Raw genomic sequence first — 17,520 nt, 5'->3', positions numbered from 1 at the left:
GGTACTTCATAATTTGAAGTAGTAGAGGTTGATGTTTATGTAAAGAAAGGACCATTGATGTAAAGTTGTTCCATAGAGTTCCAGTGAACACATTCTAGTAATACAAAAACTTTTTCAAGATTCCTATGTCATATTTTTGGTGAAGTGATATTCTCTTTTCTTATTGTGTTTTTATCTGTTTTTCATATGTGTTTCTTTTCTCTATTGTTTTAAAGAGAATTAAGTTCATGATTTGTTTCAAAAGAACCCTGTTCTGGCTTAAAACAATACCAAAGTTTTCTACTGAAGTTGAGGAATATAATTCTTAATTTCTCTGTGCTTAATGGACACTTAATAATTTCTTCTTTTCCATCTCATCAAACATATACCATCCAATAAATCAACCTACATTCCCTTGTTAGATCAGTCTATAAATGTTGAAATAGATTCGTTCGAAGTATATTGACTCCATTACCCAATGGTGTATTGTTACATTATCAACCAAACAACCAAACCAAATCTAAAACCAAACCATTGAACTTTCATAACTAGCCTAATATCTCAATATAAACAAATCTAAATCTGAAAGAGAGATCCCTCTCTGAAGCTGGCAGGGCTAGATCCCAACTTCCAAAGTGGTTTTGTGGTTACCTTTGTATTTATTTCAAGTTTTTAGGAAATACAGAGTGCTAACATTATGGCGACCATACTGGGGAACGAAAAAACTTGATTCATATTTAAGTTTCCCAAAAAGTAAAATTCATCTCAGTGATTAAAATTTCCATTTCTAAAATCTAAGCTAAGATTGTCTGTTATTCATAAGGGTGTATAAAGTTTGATAACTATACATATTTTGTAATAGATATGGCTCCCAAAAGAATACATACTAGAGCCAACCCAAATCCCAATCCCCCACAAATTGTAGACAACCCTGAACTGATCCTTAGAAGGAAAAGCCCAACTGAAATCCAGGGAAGTAACAACCCTCCATCTAAATCTCAATCTCTCCCTATAGGTTTTGAGAATTTAGATGAAGTTGATATTGGGTTGGATCTAGCTTTTGAGCATAGTTTATTTAGAACCAAGTCAGATACTTGGATACCTCAAACAGTGGTTGATGAGAATATATTCAAACCTCACATTTTAAAACCTCAAGCTGATAAATCTGATCCTGATGATGATGCCATTAAACAATTTGAAAAACTTGAGAAACTGGTATCTGAACTAGATCAGGCCATACAAACATCTTGTGAGTCACCTAAAACTACATCCTCTTCCTCCACTGCTTCATCCCCAGAACCACTTAAGAGTTCTCCAAAAAATTTCACCCCACCCAAAACTTCCCTTGTTCATACCACTCTTTTCCAAACTCCTGTTGTTTCTGTTCCCCTAGGATTTTCTTTCACTTCCACTACCTCTCCAGTAATTACTCCCATTACCATCCCACATATTTCATCTTCAATCCCTACCACTACACCTATTTCATCTTCAATCCCTACCATCCCTACATCTACACAACAAACTGTTATTACACCTCATTTCATACCTTCCATACCCATACTTGTTGTAGTTACATTTGTACCTCACATACCAGCCATGGTAGGCAGATATGCTCCTTTGGCATTACAAGAACCTTTAAATGCTATGCCACAGAACTATGCTCAGAGATTTCCACAATTTGATGGTACCGGTCCCGTGACATCGAAACAACATATTGATAGAATGAATGAAGTTTAACCCTTAAAGGTCGAAGTCATTAATACATAAATAATAAAATGTAATACTTAAGAAGAAGATGCAGAGGGAGAAAATTTGTGGAATATGAATTTTGATTGAGTTGTGTGTAAAGATGGAGCAGGAGTAGGTGTATTTGTTGTAAACTCAACAACAAACAGAGGAAAATGACATGGTTACAAACTTAATTTTCAATGCACAAATAACATTGTTAAATATGAGGCACTAATTTTAGGGCTGCAGATTCTAAAGAAACTAGGAGAAAAATGAATTTCCGTGCATGGAGATTCTGAGCTAATTATAAAATAAATTAAGGGTGAATATTCTACAAAACACCCTAGATTAAGGGCTTATAGAAATGCAGTTTTAGATTTTTTACAATGTTTTCCTGAATATGGTTTGTTTGTGATACCTATAAGCCAGAACATTTTAGTAGATGCCTTGGCTATTTCAGCCAGTATTTGTAAGATGATTTTCCACTCAAATAGGAAATATGTTGTAGAAGTTAAACAAAGGCCAGTTATGCCTGATAACATCAGATACTAGCAAGTTTTTGGCAATGATGAACAAATCAAAAATTTCTTGAAATTAGAAGATGAATTTGAATGTACACACAAATATAGATAATGATGTAGAAATAAATGACAGTGAAGTAGTGTCAAGGATTCAAAACCTTTAGAAGTGTTGCAATTAAAGGATAATTTTTTTCCTAAGGGGCTAGCACCTTTGGAAGATCTCTTTGATTTCAATGATGTAGCAAAAAAGCCCAAATTGAACCAGCAGGCGTTGGGGCAGAGGAATGCAACATAGGGACTGCAGAGAGCCCTAATATTATTAAATTATCCAAATCATTGACTCCCGATGAAAAAAAAAATAAGTTGAACTTTTAAAAGAATTTACTAATGTTTTTTCCTGGAGTTATGAAGACTTAAAATCCTATGACACTAGCATCATTCAACATACTATTCCCCTTAAAGAATATCATAAACATTTTAAAAAAAAGCTAAGAAGGGTCAATCCAGTCCTATTGCCTTTAATAGAAAACGAAGTTAAGAAGCTATACGATGCCAAAATTATTGTATCTCTTAGATTTTCTAAGTGGGTTTCAAACCTATTACCTACAAGGAAGAAAATATGAGAAATTAGGCTATGTGTAGACTTCTGAAACTTGAATAAAGCCTCTATTAAAGTCAACTACCCCCTCCCAAAAATGGATCATATATTACAAAAGGTAGTTGGGACGAGTAGGATCTCTTTATTAGATGGATTTTCAAGTTATAACCAGGTTCTGGTTCACCCTGATGACCAACAAAAGACAACATTTACTACAATATGGGGTACCTTTATGTATGTAAAGATGCCTTTTGGTCTGATGAATACTAGAGCCACATTCCAAAGGGCAATGAATTTTTACTTTGCTGATGAAATTAGCAGGTTCATAGTCATTTATCTAGATGACATCACTGTTTTTTCGAAGACTGAGGAAGAACACTTGCTGCATTTAAGAAGAGTCTTTAAAAAATGTAGGAAATTTGGCATCTCAATAAACCCCAAGAAAACACTGTTTGGTTTGGAAGAGGGAAAAATTCTTGGCCACATCATTTCCAAGAAAGGCATTAGAATTGATCCTAGCAGAGTTAAAGCTATCCTCAAAATTGACCCTCCTAGGAATAGGAAAGAAGTTCAGTCCTTCATTGGGAGAATAAATTTCCTCAAGAAATTTAGCATAAATCCTAAAATCCATCACAAATATGTTGAAAAATAATAATGAAATAAAATGGAACTCTGAAGCCAAAAAATATTTCAGCAAAGTAAAACTAGCTCTAACAACTACTCCTGTATTGATTAGTCCTGATTTCACCAAAGATTTTATGTTGTTTTCTTTCGCATCTGATCATACTATTGCAGTGGTTTTATTGCAAAAGAACATTGAAGGACAAGAGAAACCAATAGATTTATTTAGTAGGGATTTAAGGGATGCTTCATTGAAATACAATATAACGGAGAAAAAGGATTTTGCCTTGGTAAAAGCACGAAAGACTTTAGATTTTACATTTTACACTCCCATATAATTGCATATGTCCCTAGTTCTGTTGTAAAAAATATTTTGATACAAACTAATCCTGGTGGAAAAAGGGGAAAATGGTTTATTTCTATGTTGGAATATGATCTTGAAATCAAGCCTACCAAGCTGATCAAAGGTCAGGGATTGGAAAAACTGATGGAAAAATCTAATTTCCATGCACTTGATATAAATTTCATAGCTGAATTGGATGAACAGGAAGAGCAGGCAACTCCACTGGTATCAGAAGATTTTGCTACCTCTCCATGGTATGAAGACATTGTCTTTGTGCTGCAAAATTTACAAGCTCCTCTAGGTTTGACTAAAACTAAAGCCAGATTTCTTAAGTTAAAGGTTGTGAGATTTTGTATTTTGGATAATAATGTATATTGGAAAGATGCAGGTGGAATTTTACTTAACTGTGTGCTAAAAGATGAAGCAGATAAACTTATGCAGGAATTCCATGAAGGAGATTGTGGAGGACACTTGTACTGGAAGACAACAACAAACAAGATTTTAAGGGTTGGGTTCTACTGGCCCACCTTGTTTGCAGATGTCCACAAGAAAGTCACCACATGTCATCAATGCCAAATATTTGAAGGAAAAAAAAAATTGTTACCCCTACCCTTGAATTCCATATCAGTTGAAACTCCTTTCCAACAATGCGGTTTGGATTTCATTAGAGAAATACACCCGAGTTCCTCAACCTGGCATAGGTGGATCCTTACAACCACTGGATATTTTACGAAATGGATTAAAGTTGTACCTAAAAGACAAGCCACAGATGCAGTAATCATCAAATTCATGGAAGGTAACATTCTTGCTAGATTTGGATGCCCAAATAAGATCATTACTGATAATGAAGTTGCATTCAAATCAAAGAATATGGTGGAATTTTGCAACAAGTATAACATAAGATTTGGTCACTCTACTGCCTATTACCCACAGGGAAATGGAATAACAGAGTTTTCCAATAAAATTTTGGTAAATATCATCAAGAAGTTGTTGCAGGATAACAAGAATTCTTGGAATAATAAATTAATCAATGCTTTGTGGGTTGATAGACTCACTACCAAAAAATCCATTGGTATGTCCCCTTTCCAACTAGTTTATGGGATAGATGTTGTTTTACCCACATCCTTAAGAATCCCTATTTTGAAATTACTATAAGAATCCCAAGTTGAACCTAATAACCTACAGAGAAGAATAAACCAGACCATACACTTGCAACAATAAAGAGAAGAAGTTTACAATAAAACCCAAGTCATCCAAGAGAACATCAAGAAAATTTATGATAACTAAACCAAAGATGATGATTTCCAAATAGAATATATTGTATTGAAACGGGAATCAAGAATTGAGGACAAGGTTAAGCATGGCAAGTTTGATAATTTGTGGAAGGAACCTTAAAAAATTGATGCAGAGCTACCCGGTGGATCTGTAAATGGAAGAATGCTCAAACATTACTTTCCTCAAGAATGAAATACTTTTCACTCAAACCATTGTACATACCATTTTATTTTTCTACTGCTAGTGTGGGTGGTTTCCATCAGAAGTTGAAGCCCGAGGAGAAGGCCATAAGCTCCTGATGAGATGCTGCCATATCTACAACAATAAACAGATCAATTAGGATGCAGAATGAAAACTGAAGGCAATGGACCAAGGCTACTGATCCAAGTGTTCTTGACACCTCACAGGGAGGATGTCATCCCCAATTGGAGCCACTGTTAGGGTCCTATGATTCATAGTTTCAATTGATGATTGGCTATTTCCTTTCAGTTGATGAAATTGTAAATAATATTGTATTCTGAAAATGATTTACAATATATATATATATATATATATATATATATATATATATATATATATATGATGAAAAGAGGGTATAATAAAAAATGTATATGAGAAAAGAAAAATAGAATAAAAAGGAAAAAAGAAAAGAATGAAAACCCCAAAAAGAAATATATGTATGCAGGTGAGCAAGTCTAAATGCCACCATATAAAAAAAATTACAGAATGCATTGAAGCTACTTTAAAACTTTTTAAAATAAAAGTGTGCAGATTTTTTAAATTCCACAGAGAAATAAATTGCATACTTTAATCATACTGCTTAATCATGATTAAACTAAGTTAAAAAGGTTGCATAGATTAGATAATAAATCAACCATCAAGCCTAATCTTGGTTGAAATAAATAGGTAGATTAGAGGAATATTAATCAAAGTGTCTAAACTTGGTTAATTGCATAAATATGCATTAGAATAGGGTTAGAAGCAATCTTAGGGAAATAATATGGGCTTGCTAATCAAAACGCGCACTTAGGATTAAGTTAATTATGTTTATCGTAGATTATCTTGATTTAATAAAGTTAATCGTGAATTTAAACACATTTAATTAATACGTAATATTATGCTCGGGTGCTAAACTTACAATTTTATTATAAGGTTGAAAAGCGAAAAGACTTATTTTGTCAGCTTATGGTATCTGGAACAAACAAATCAAAGGTTGAGATCTTCCCTACCTAGATCAACGATGAGGAATCAAGTTCGGACCCCCCTGCCCATTTTATCTTTATCAGCAAGCGGGGGGGGTCCGAAAAGCAGTATTCTTGTTCATGGGCCCCACGATACATGGCAGGCATTTGTCACTTCGCACCCACCTCCCGCTCCAAACTTCTTACCACCTGTGCCCCCCTTCCAAAATCTGCCCATCTCCCCACCAACATTTATATGCGCCCATCACATCATTCCTCTACCACGTCTCTACTTCCCTGCCACTCCTATTCCACCACGTGGCCTCCCTGCTCCAGTATAATGTTTCATATACCCGCTCCCACATGTCTTTTCCCATTGATACCTAATCAGTTCCGTTACACTCTGCCCATTACACGATGATCGCTACCATCCAAACGTTTACCACCTGTCATCACACCCGCTCCATAATGGATCAGAAGTAACGGAAAACTCCTAATTATCTATAAAAATACCTGAAATGATCACTATAGCTCCTTTATGCTCCCCATCCATTTCAGATAAACAGGTACACGATTTTAAAATGCCAACTCATTTGCTCGATTTCTCGGTCAGCCCTGCAGATTCCAGTCAGCCATTTTCGATGATGTACCTGTCACAATGACAAGATTCCTCATCAGACATTCAAATTTTCCCGAGCAAAAAACAAATCCTCATCTCCACTCTTGATATTCTGAGCAATGACACCTAAAGGAAATTCAAAGCAAACCAATGAAAATCCAATGAACCCTCCTTCAATTGACTTAGACCATATACCATTGGCATACCAACACTACAAAATTGCAGAGACCAATTATGAGTTCGACTTGTTTGAATTACACAATTGGCTCAAGAAAATATTCTTGGACCACAATGATGAAATAAACCTATGGGAATCCCTTTTGCCTCAATTTTCTTTTCCCCAGACTCACCCTTTCTCAAACTTTGTCATATGGTGTCAATCCAGATATATTCCTAGCCAAAGAGCCATTGTGGCCCATAATGGTGACATTTTGCTGACCATAACCCCAGAGTCCATTAACCAAATGCTGCAAGTCCCCCAGAATGACTCTTTGAGCCCTTTTTCTGTAGATTCCCTCATGGAACTCTACTAGAAGTTGACCTTCCCTCAGAGAGCTAGGATATTTGAGATTTTCCTACCAGAATATGTTCAACTCCCAAAGAAGAATCCACCATACCCAACCTCTATGTTTCCTGAAAAAACTAAACAAATTGTGTCATTAGTGTCTTGTCTACTAGGATACCACTCAGATCAATGGGTAGATGAACCTATTTTAGGTTTTCTTTCCATCTTTTCCACAAAAGAAAAACCTTCTGAAATATTTAATTTTAGTTAATTCCTTACAAACAACATCCATTACCAATTCCTCAAGATCACCACATAAGGAATGTTTAAACATTCATCAATGTTACTGTACATGTTTGTGTTTCATCAGGTAGGTAGATTTCCAACGACCTCGTAGAAATTGGATGATCAAGATAATGCACAGTCAGTTATACAGTGGACCTCTTTAGTAAGGAAGAATTAAAGTGATTTCACCTTCAGTGACTTCATTGACTAGTTTATCTATATAGTGGTGTGTCTTCCAAACAACAATGAGATTCAAAGAACCTTAGACCTCAGTGTTCAAGCCAAAACACGAGATCTCTACTTGTACCATAACTACATAGAAATTAGAGTGTATGGTTGTGAGCTTCCACCTTACAGATTGCTAAAATACGTTCCTATGAAATTTTCTCATTGGAGTATATAAGGAAAATGACCAATATGGATGATTTGAATTTTGTCTCAGCCAAGAATAAGGCCCAATTCAAGATCAAAACATAAGTTGGACCATTTATATGCAACAATAGGGTAGCATGCATTGAGGCAGATACACTTCTCGAGCAGATGAACTTTTAGTTACGTTTCACTTGGTCCTATGACCCATTCGGCATAATTTCCAATTTAAGAGTGGAGCAGAAGACCACTCCTTATTCTCATACTCCCAGACCCAAAATTGAGAAGTTTATGCACAAAGATCAATGGGAAGAGAACACCTTGCAAGAAGTTGAGGAGCAAATTTTATCTATAGCCACCTCACGAACACCATTCCCTCAGGAGAAACACGATAAAAGGCCCAAAGAAGAAGCATCTTCTCTAGTGATAGAAATTAGAGCCAAGTAGTTCTTAATTTATACAAAGAATCCTAAAACAAATCCAAAACCAATTTTTATGCAGGATGATGAAGGACATGCTACTATAGTCATGATAGGTAAACATGTTTCAACAACACCAGAAGACATTTTTGCAAGTACAAGACAAGAAGACATTTTTATAGGCTCTCTATCTTCCTCAGCCTCACAATATCCTCCAAATTCAACACACACAATAGACTTGGATCAAGGCCAAACAAAGCCCAATATTTTTGCTAAGTACAAAGCAATAAAGCAAAATAATGAGATGCTAAAGGCCAGCACATACACTCAGTTCTGGAAGCAAACTACTTCTTCCCAACACAGGCTTCTATCAACCTTTGATACTGAACAAGGAAGAATGCAAATGGATTTTCTACAGGCACAAGTTCCATTCCAAAAATCACCAACAGACTACAAGAAGACAATCTTCTCCTTTGACACAAATCAAATCCATCTAATTGATCAGATGGATATGCACAAACAGACTGGGGAGATGTTATACTCCACTCTGACTAATATTGCCATGACAACTTCAAAACTGTAGGCCTCCATCAACAACATACAGTCTTAGTTAAAGTTGGAGAAGATCTCATCTTTGGCAAAAGATACTAGAATTAAGTCATTAGAGGACTTGGTCATTAAGCTAGGTTATGACCCCATTCATGTAAACACGATAGAGGAGATTGTAAACAAAAATAATGTTAATATAGCAAATCTGAGGAGCAGCTCAAGCTGCTATCTACAAAGGATCCACAGACTAAGGAAATGGGAGAATTGGAAAAGCAAAAGGAAGACATGTTCAAGATAATAATTGAACAGAATGTCCAGATCAGAGAAATGGAGGTGGAATTAGAAAAATTGCTCAAAGAGAAGGAGCAGTCCTCACAGTTGGCTATAGTTCCACTAACTGCAGTACCAATTGCAGTTTCAGGAGCAACAGAGGCTTCAACATCAACAACAACACCAACACCAACTATAGATTATGCCACCAAATTGGTTAAAGTCGTGTAGGAGATGTCCATTCAGGGAAAGGAGATTGAGAAGTTCAAAGAAAAGTTTAATAATTTATAAGAACATAAGTTGAAGAATGATAATGCTTATACAGAAGAATTACCAAAAATCTCACAGGATTTCTCAAAGAATAGAGTTTTCAGAGAGTGAGTCAATAATGGCTCAAACTCTAGCATAGGCTAAAGAAAACATATGGACAAATATCAATGAAGCTATAACTGAGATTTGGCCATCAATCCAAATCATTTTCGAGTAGGAGGAGTTGATACAGAGGTAAACAAAACATTGATATAAGAAGTGAGGGAAAGTTTGGGCCAAAGACCAGGTGAAGCCACAACATTGATCAAAGTCCTAAATTCTAAGACCAAAGAAGAATTAGAGGAGCTACATATTGAAGATAGGACTAAAACCATCTTAGAAATCAAGAAGGTTTTGCAGAAGAGAAACCTGATGGTTCAATTAGAGAACAAATGCCAGACTCTGGAAACTGTTTTCCAGAGATTTCATACCAGGTTTAATCTACTGAATCAGAGAGGTCTTCCAGGTTTAGTGGCTTTGAATGATAGGTTAATTAGCTTGAGTGACTACAGTAAAAAAAATTTACACTATTGCCAAAGATAAATCCAAGTTTGTAGGGGTAAAATGAAGTATGATAGGAAAATATTTCTTGGAGGCTCTAGATTTTGATCTCATCATCAAACATGAGATTAAAAATATTTTCATCAACAAACCTACCTTCCAGAAATATATCAAAGTTTATGAGACATATGGAAAGCTAATAAAACTTTCCATTCCTAGTGAAGATTGATGGGATCACTTGTGTGAATTACTTGAGTGAAAAAATATTCATCTCAGACAACAAGGAAACAACTTTTTGGAACCATTCATCAACAACCATCCTCGACAATAGTGCCAGCAGCTTTAGCAGTTCCGAATTCCTAAATTTTTGTACTATTTATGTAATCTATTTTAGATATTTTAGGATTATGTCTTGATCTTTTGACATCAAGATATTTTGTAAATTATTTTTCTATAAGTACTTCATAATTTGAAGTAGTAGAGGTTGATGTTTATGTAAAGAAAGGACCATTGATGTAAATTTGTTCACATAGTTCTAGAGGACACATTTCAGTAATACAGAAGATTTTTTAGGATTCCTGTGTCAGATTTTTTGGTGAAGTGATATTCTCTTTTGTTATTGTGTTTTTCTCTGTTTTTCATATGTGTTTCTTTTCTCTATTGTTTTAAAGAAAATTAAGTTCAAGATTTGTTTCAAAAGAACCTTGTTCTGGCTTAAAACAATATCAATGTTTTCTACTGAAGTTAAGCAATAGAATTCTTAATTGCTCTCTACTTAATGGACACTTAATCATTTCTTTTTTTCCATATCATCAAACATATAAGATCCAATAAATCTTCCTACCTTGCCCTGTTAGATCTGTCTGTAAATGCTGAAATAAATCCATTCGAAGTATATTGACTCCATTACCCAATGGTGTACTATTACATTATCAACCAAACAACCAAACCAAATCTAAAACCAAACCATTGAACTTTCATAACTAGCCTAATATCTCAATATAAACAAATCTAAATCTAAAAGAGAGATCCTTCTTTGAAGCTAGCAGGGTTAGACCCCAGCTTCCAAAGTGGTTTTGTGGTTACCTTTGTATTTCTTTCACGGTCTTAGGAAATACAAAGTGCTAACACACATCACAACACCACAGTACCAAACTGCCACAATAAAGCCTTATACCAATCGGGCATGACATGAGGTGAAGTTTCATGTTAGATGAAGAGAATAAGTCTATCTCGTGCCTTCTATCAGTAATGCCCCTCTTCAAAATGATTAATACACACTGTTGGCGAGGGAGGTATGGCGTGATATAAACTTTTACATTAGATGATGGGGAAATATCTGTCATTTGCCTTCTATCAATAGCAACTCGCTCCAAAATGATCAAAGCATGCCACAAGCCAAGGGAGGCATGGCACAAAAAGAATAATTCCCATCCAATAACAGAGAAATATTTGTTCAATGCTCTCCATTACAATGCCCATTTCCAAGTGAAAAACAAATTTTGCCTAGTGAGAGGAGCACAATGTGACATGAACTTTTGTGTCAGATAATGGGGATATTCCCGTCCTTCCTTACCCAAAATTAATTGAAACAAATATTCTTCTATGTATATATATGTGTGTTAGAAACAATAGAAACCATGACACTACTGAGAGCAGGGGTGAATCAATAGTCTATACAATTCTTCACAAATTATACTTTTTCAGCCACTTTAGTAATTACTCATGAATTAGCATCACAACTTAATCATATAAAAGATAACATCATAATCATCATCAGACACACGAGAAACATATATATAAGACACGAATATTCCTTTTGTGTCTACAAGACTCAACATGATTACAACATTGCCCCACAAGTTACTACTTGTAGGTTTATCAACTGCTACTGAAAGTAACTTCTATCCTTGCTCATTTATTAGTATTCACTAAAAGGGACTGCTTCCCCCGCACGTTTATAAGCCTCTACTGAAAGGAATCTTTCCCCTCCTCGTTTATCAACCTTCATGCAAAGGGACTGTTGCCCCATTTGTTAGTCTTTTCTAAAAGGGACTTGTTGAGCTAATTTATTAACACAAATTAACACAAGTATTTAATTATCAATCCGGGTTTGTAAAACTTGGAGGCAAGTCCACAGTGTATGGATATCAAATGTAGCCAAGCTTAGAAGATAAAATTTGAAGAGTTAAGGAAGTACATATTATAAATATAAACCTATTTTAACAATTTCTAATTCATTTATGTAATATGTGAGGGACGAGGCTCCTAACTTAGGAGGACCAGGTTGTCTTTCCCTACAATACTACTTTCATGAAGATAAATCCAAATCACTAATTAACAATGGTTTATGATGCAGAAGATGTAAAAGAAGAGGCTCCTAACTAAGGAGGACCAGATTATCCTTCTTCACAATTCTATTATATCATAATCACCATTGCTTCAAACCAGAAATGCAAAAATAACTTCAAATAAGAAAAGGAGAATGAAATTCAGTTTTAGTTCAAGATCAAATAGAAAGGGAATTTAACTTAAATTCCCGCGTGTCCCTTCATATGTAGATTAGAATTAAACCAATATCCATTCAACAATCATCACACATTAATTCAAATAAGCAAATCTGAAACAAACAAGTAAACAAATCTAAAGCAACTAGTTCATGAAAATTAAGCTAGTTTAACAATGAAGTGTACTTAGCTTGGAGTGGAGCCCTCCATCCTTACCTTGCACACTTGAGGGTGCTATCAAATGATGAAACTTCAAGCAGTCATCCCCACTAATGAACAAAAAAATGAAAGTAGAACAAGTTCTTCTAATTAATCTCCAATATTCAAATGTCTCAGCATAAAGTTATATAAAAATTACATTCCATAAGCCTTCAAAGTTTTGGCTTAAATAGAAGATCTAAAGTCTCTCTAACAACTATATCTTTCATATCCATCTATCTAAGTCGAATCCATCCAATCCATCACTAAAAATAAGGACAATCCCATGAAATCATAAAATTGCCTTATTTCCTAGGGATTTTTTGGGTGACTAGTCATGTTTGACCAGCTTTGACCGGGCCTGATTTAGATTGTTTTGACTGAACCAATTGGAATTAGTTCAGTCCTAGTTCCCAAGCTTTCCATTCATGTATCTAGCTCGAGCCCAAGTGTCCTGCAAATATTCCATCCACATAGCCATTACAGGAATTTCTGATTCTATCCAAAAATACTCTTAAAAACCCAATTTTTACTAAAATTTCTAAAAATTTAAAAACTTAATCTAACTACCTGAATATGCAAAATAAGGGTAAAATGAAGCATATATGACTGGAATAAGGTGGAATATGATGGTAATTAAGTGGGTTTATGATAAAAAAAAATGACTAAAATTGAGGGCCAACAGGATTCTTGCTCCTACTTGTTTATCAACCTCTACTAAAGGGACTACTACCCCTCCTCATTTATCGAACTCTATTGAAAGGGATTCTTGCCCCTGAAACACAAACTACCACTTGCTGTACTTGTTGATTCATCTTTCATCCATTTTCAAATTAGAACCAACAGACCACTTTCCTCCATAAACAAATAATTTTCTCATTGTACTTCTCACCAAAACCACTATAGAAACGCCTTCAACAGTCTATGATTACTAAACAAATCACCAACTATACCACCAGCATCAATCACCATAAAATAACCTTTATTGAACACACCAAAACACCATTAAAACAATATCACCAATCCACTTTTTGCATCTTTAAAACACCCTTCAGATACCAGATTTGATAATTGATTCACCCTTGATGCATATTGACATTATGCATCTCGTTGCACCAACAACCTTCCACACCTTCATCTTGGTTGGTCGAATTCTGCTTATAAATAAATTTGGACTGATATTTTTGGAATTTTAAGCTTAGCCACCTTGCACTTTGATCTATGCATGGATTTATTATTTTTTTCATTTATCTTGTACAACTGAGTCTTTTGAATCTGCTCTTCAAGTTATCATTCACTTCTCACCTATTTCTGCTTGAAAACCTGAGCTTAACTGCTTAAATTTGCTATTATGGAATTAGAATCTTTAATTTTGTTGCTCTCGAATTCTTGCATGAAGCCATTAATTTTTCTTTTGTCCTCCCTCAATCACTAATTTTTTGTTATGAACTCAATCTATGAGTTAAACTGCTAATTTTAACTGCTCTAGCACTTTTACAGGTTTTAGTTAAGCTTTTGTATTGTTAGCAGGCTATAACTTCGGCTTAGCTACCAAAAATGCCTCTTAATCTATCCATGCCACTGAATTTTCCCTTAAGCCCTTGATGCTAGCACATTGGCTCATTTTTTCCCATAAGACCACAAGCCATGACCTTAGCCTTAGTCTTTGGGTGCTTAACTGCAGGCCCTTTTCATTTTAAGCCCCGAGGGCTTATCTTCCTATGTGCCCTTGTTCTTCTCGTCATGTGGGTCCAAGTGCTAACACTTGGCTCTCGACACCTTTATCCTAGCGCTTTGCTCCCGAAGCTATTTTATTATGCCCTTAGTTTCCTTCCAGGGTCATGCCGTCAGGTCGATGTGTCTCGTGGGATCTACTATGCGCTTCTCCCATTGGTCGTCATTTCCCCCTTGTATTTCCAACGTGTCCAGTGCTTTTCGTCCCAGTGATCCTTCCTGCGCCTTTAATTAACCTCTGGGGTCTACCTTAAGGGATGAGTTGTCCTGCCCCCACTACACTTGTGAGTCAATTATTTGCATGATGGGTTTACCTATCTCTAACACCTATTGTGTTAGCTTGACGCCTAGCCATCCCATCAGTTTTTTCTTTGCACTTTCTTAAATCCTTCCGAGGTCTAGCATATGGGATGATGTCATGCTCACATCATAAGTGTCAAATGGCACTCTATGAGTGGTCCACATGTCTCCTGTAAATGGCCCATTCAAGTACCCAAAAACACTGAATCTGCATGCCACATATCTATCATACCTGATGTCATGCTAACGTAATCTACCATGTCAAAGGAGAGATAAAGGGTTTTCCTTTATAATTTTTTGTATTGGTCTCGACCATTTTTTGCGCTATGTTGCTGCCACATTGCTTGGATGTTGGAGAAGACCATTTGTGGTTTGCATGACCCTCATCAAGCTATTTGTGGTTTTGAGAGGAGGAGGGTTTCAAAATCAATCTATGTAGTTGATCACAAAAGCGGTGGTATGGGCAAATCTCCCATTCTGACACCCCCTTATGCGTTGATTTTTTTGCACATTGACCCATCGATAATGTCTCTGATGCGCTGATGGGACACATGGGGCTCAATCCATCATTGGAAATGCCTGTTGTTTAAGTTTGGCCACCCACAGGGATTGCGTCATCCCAGATTCCTCTTCTATGCATTCTTTGAAAAACTTACGGGGTACTCATGTTAGGTTGATGTGTTATGTGGGCTCCTCCTTGGGCTAATCAATATGCTCCTCACTACTACTACTATCATCCATATTTTCCTAGGGCTTTGGATAGTTTCTCCACCAACCATCTATGCCATATGTGGTTGTGTTCCAGACTTAAACATGCATCAAAAGGTCCTCCAACCAACTTTAACTCCGTGAATTTGACTTTTAGGGTTCTTCAACTTTGATTGGTCATAACTTATGATTCAGGAGGTCATTTCAAACTTCCACATACCACTGGAAATATCTTTCAGAGATCTATCCATTTGAGTGGGTTCCCATAGCAATTGAATGATATTCTAGGTTGGAAATGACTCCAAATATCCCGCACCTTCACTAATGAGTTCCACCATTATTTTACACCAATATGCTTGGAAAGATTTGAGCCTTGCAACACCTTTTCCATACATGTGTTGATATTCCTTCTTATTGCAGTCTTTTTTGCTTTACCATTACAACACCTTTAAGAGTAAAAAGTCATCAACATATGACGTCATCAATTCTTTTACTTTGCCATCAATGACAACACATTTCCAACAATCTCCCTCTTTGGCACTGATGGCAATACCTTGATAAAACAAAACAACACCATAAAGAAATATAAAAAGAGAAGTGTAATCTTTGTCTTCTTTGTCTCTTCTTTTTTTGTGGATGCTTCTCCCCCTATGATTTGTTTGAGGTCCTTCTTGTTGAAAATACAACAAGAAAAATCCTGATTTAATTTCTCCTTGAATTAAATTAGGAGAAAATTTGTAATTCCGCATCACAAGGAAACCTGTACGAGTTAACTAAGTTAATTTGACTTATTTTGTTCAATTAATTCGAGTTGAGGGTATAAATTGAATCATGTAGAGTGTCTCCTACTTTATGGGAACCTTGGTTGAGTTTATTTTGAGTTGTAATTAATTAATTCAGTTTAATTGAGTTAAGGTCAGTTGAACTAGTAGGAGGTCTAATAGTGGGGTGATGCTTCATGTGTTCAACTAGTTAACTGATAATTTAGCCATAAATAACTCATGCATGTGTGATCTGATATTTACCCAGTTGAGATTGGAGTTCAAGGGTAGTGCACTATTAGTTATATAATCATCCAAATTGTACAGGTGGTGCATGCAGTCAGAGGAAGGCTTATGATGGATTGCGCAATTCCAATTGAGGAATTTCCTTAATTAATAGGGGCCAATTCCCAAGGAAACAATGCAAGGAAATAGGGACTTGGGAAAGTATAAAATTGGTTAAGTATTGGCTAGGGTTTGTCTAGGAAGTTATGAGATAGATATAGATAGTGCAAAGGTTGCTCGGGCTTGAGAAAAGAATTATTATATTCTCATATTTTATAACTAATGCAATATATAGATAGCAAGGGTTTTTAGTTGTGGCTTTCCCTAGGAAATTTTTGTGTAATGTGTTGATTGAATTATTTCTCTTATATTTTTTTGAAGTAGGAAAGTGTTCCCTCTACGGACAGAGGCAACCCCTCTATCCCTAGAGTGGGTCTAGTAACAAAGACAAAACAACAATCGATTCCCTTAAATATTCATCATTGGAAGCCTACCTCAAACCGGTGGTTGATGAAGTTTCATTGCGCTGCTCCAGCTTCCGTTTCCTTCTCCTCAATAAGCAATCAATCTGAAACACCACAAGAAAACAATAGAGCACGTAACCGAGAACAACAATGATCTATTTACTTATAAAGTCAAGAAATCTTAAGCTATCAAGTAAATTGTACACAAGATATAGGAAATCATCATTTATTGTATTAAAATGAATCAAGAGCAAAGCTTACAACCAAGTCTTGACGTCGCAAGCCTTCTTGGAGTGTCCAGATAGTATGTTTCTTCAAGCATTCACTCTCAAGAATGGGTCTCCCAAATAGATGGTAGCTCTCTCTCACTCACAAGCTCTAATACAAGGTTAAGGCATTCCACAACCTCTTATCAAACTATTAGCAATACCACACTTGTCACACTCACACCAAAGCTATCTACAAACTCAAAAGAACTAGCCAACATTGCC

This window comes from Pinus tabuliformis, chromosome J, assembly GCF_031772625.1.
Source record: "Pinus tabuliformis cultivar Carrire ecotype Pingquan chromosome J, CPIR1, whole genome shotgun sequence".
NCBI lineage: Eukaryota > Viridiplantae > Streptophyta > Pinopsida > Pinales > Pinaceae > Pinus > Pinus tabuliformis.
The sequence above is the reverse complement of the archived record's forward strand: the minus strand, read 5'-3'. Positions refer to the sequence as shown.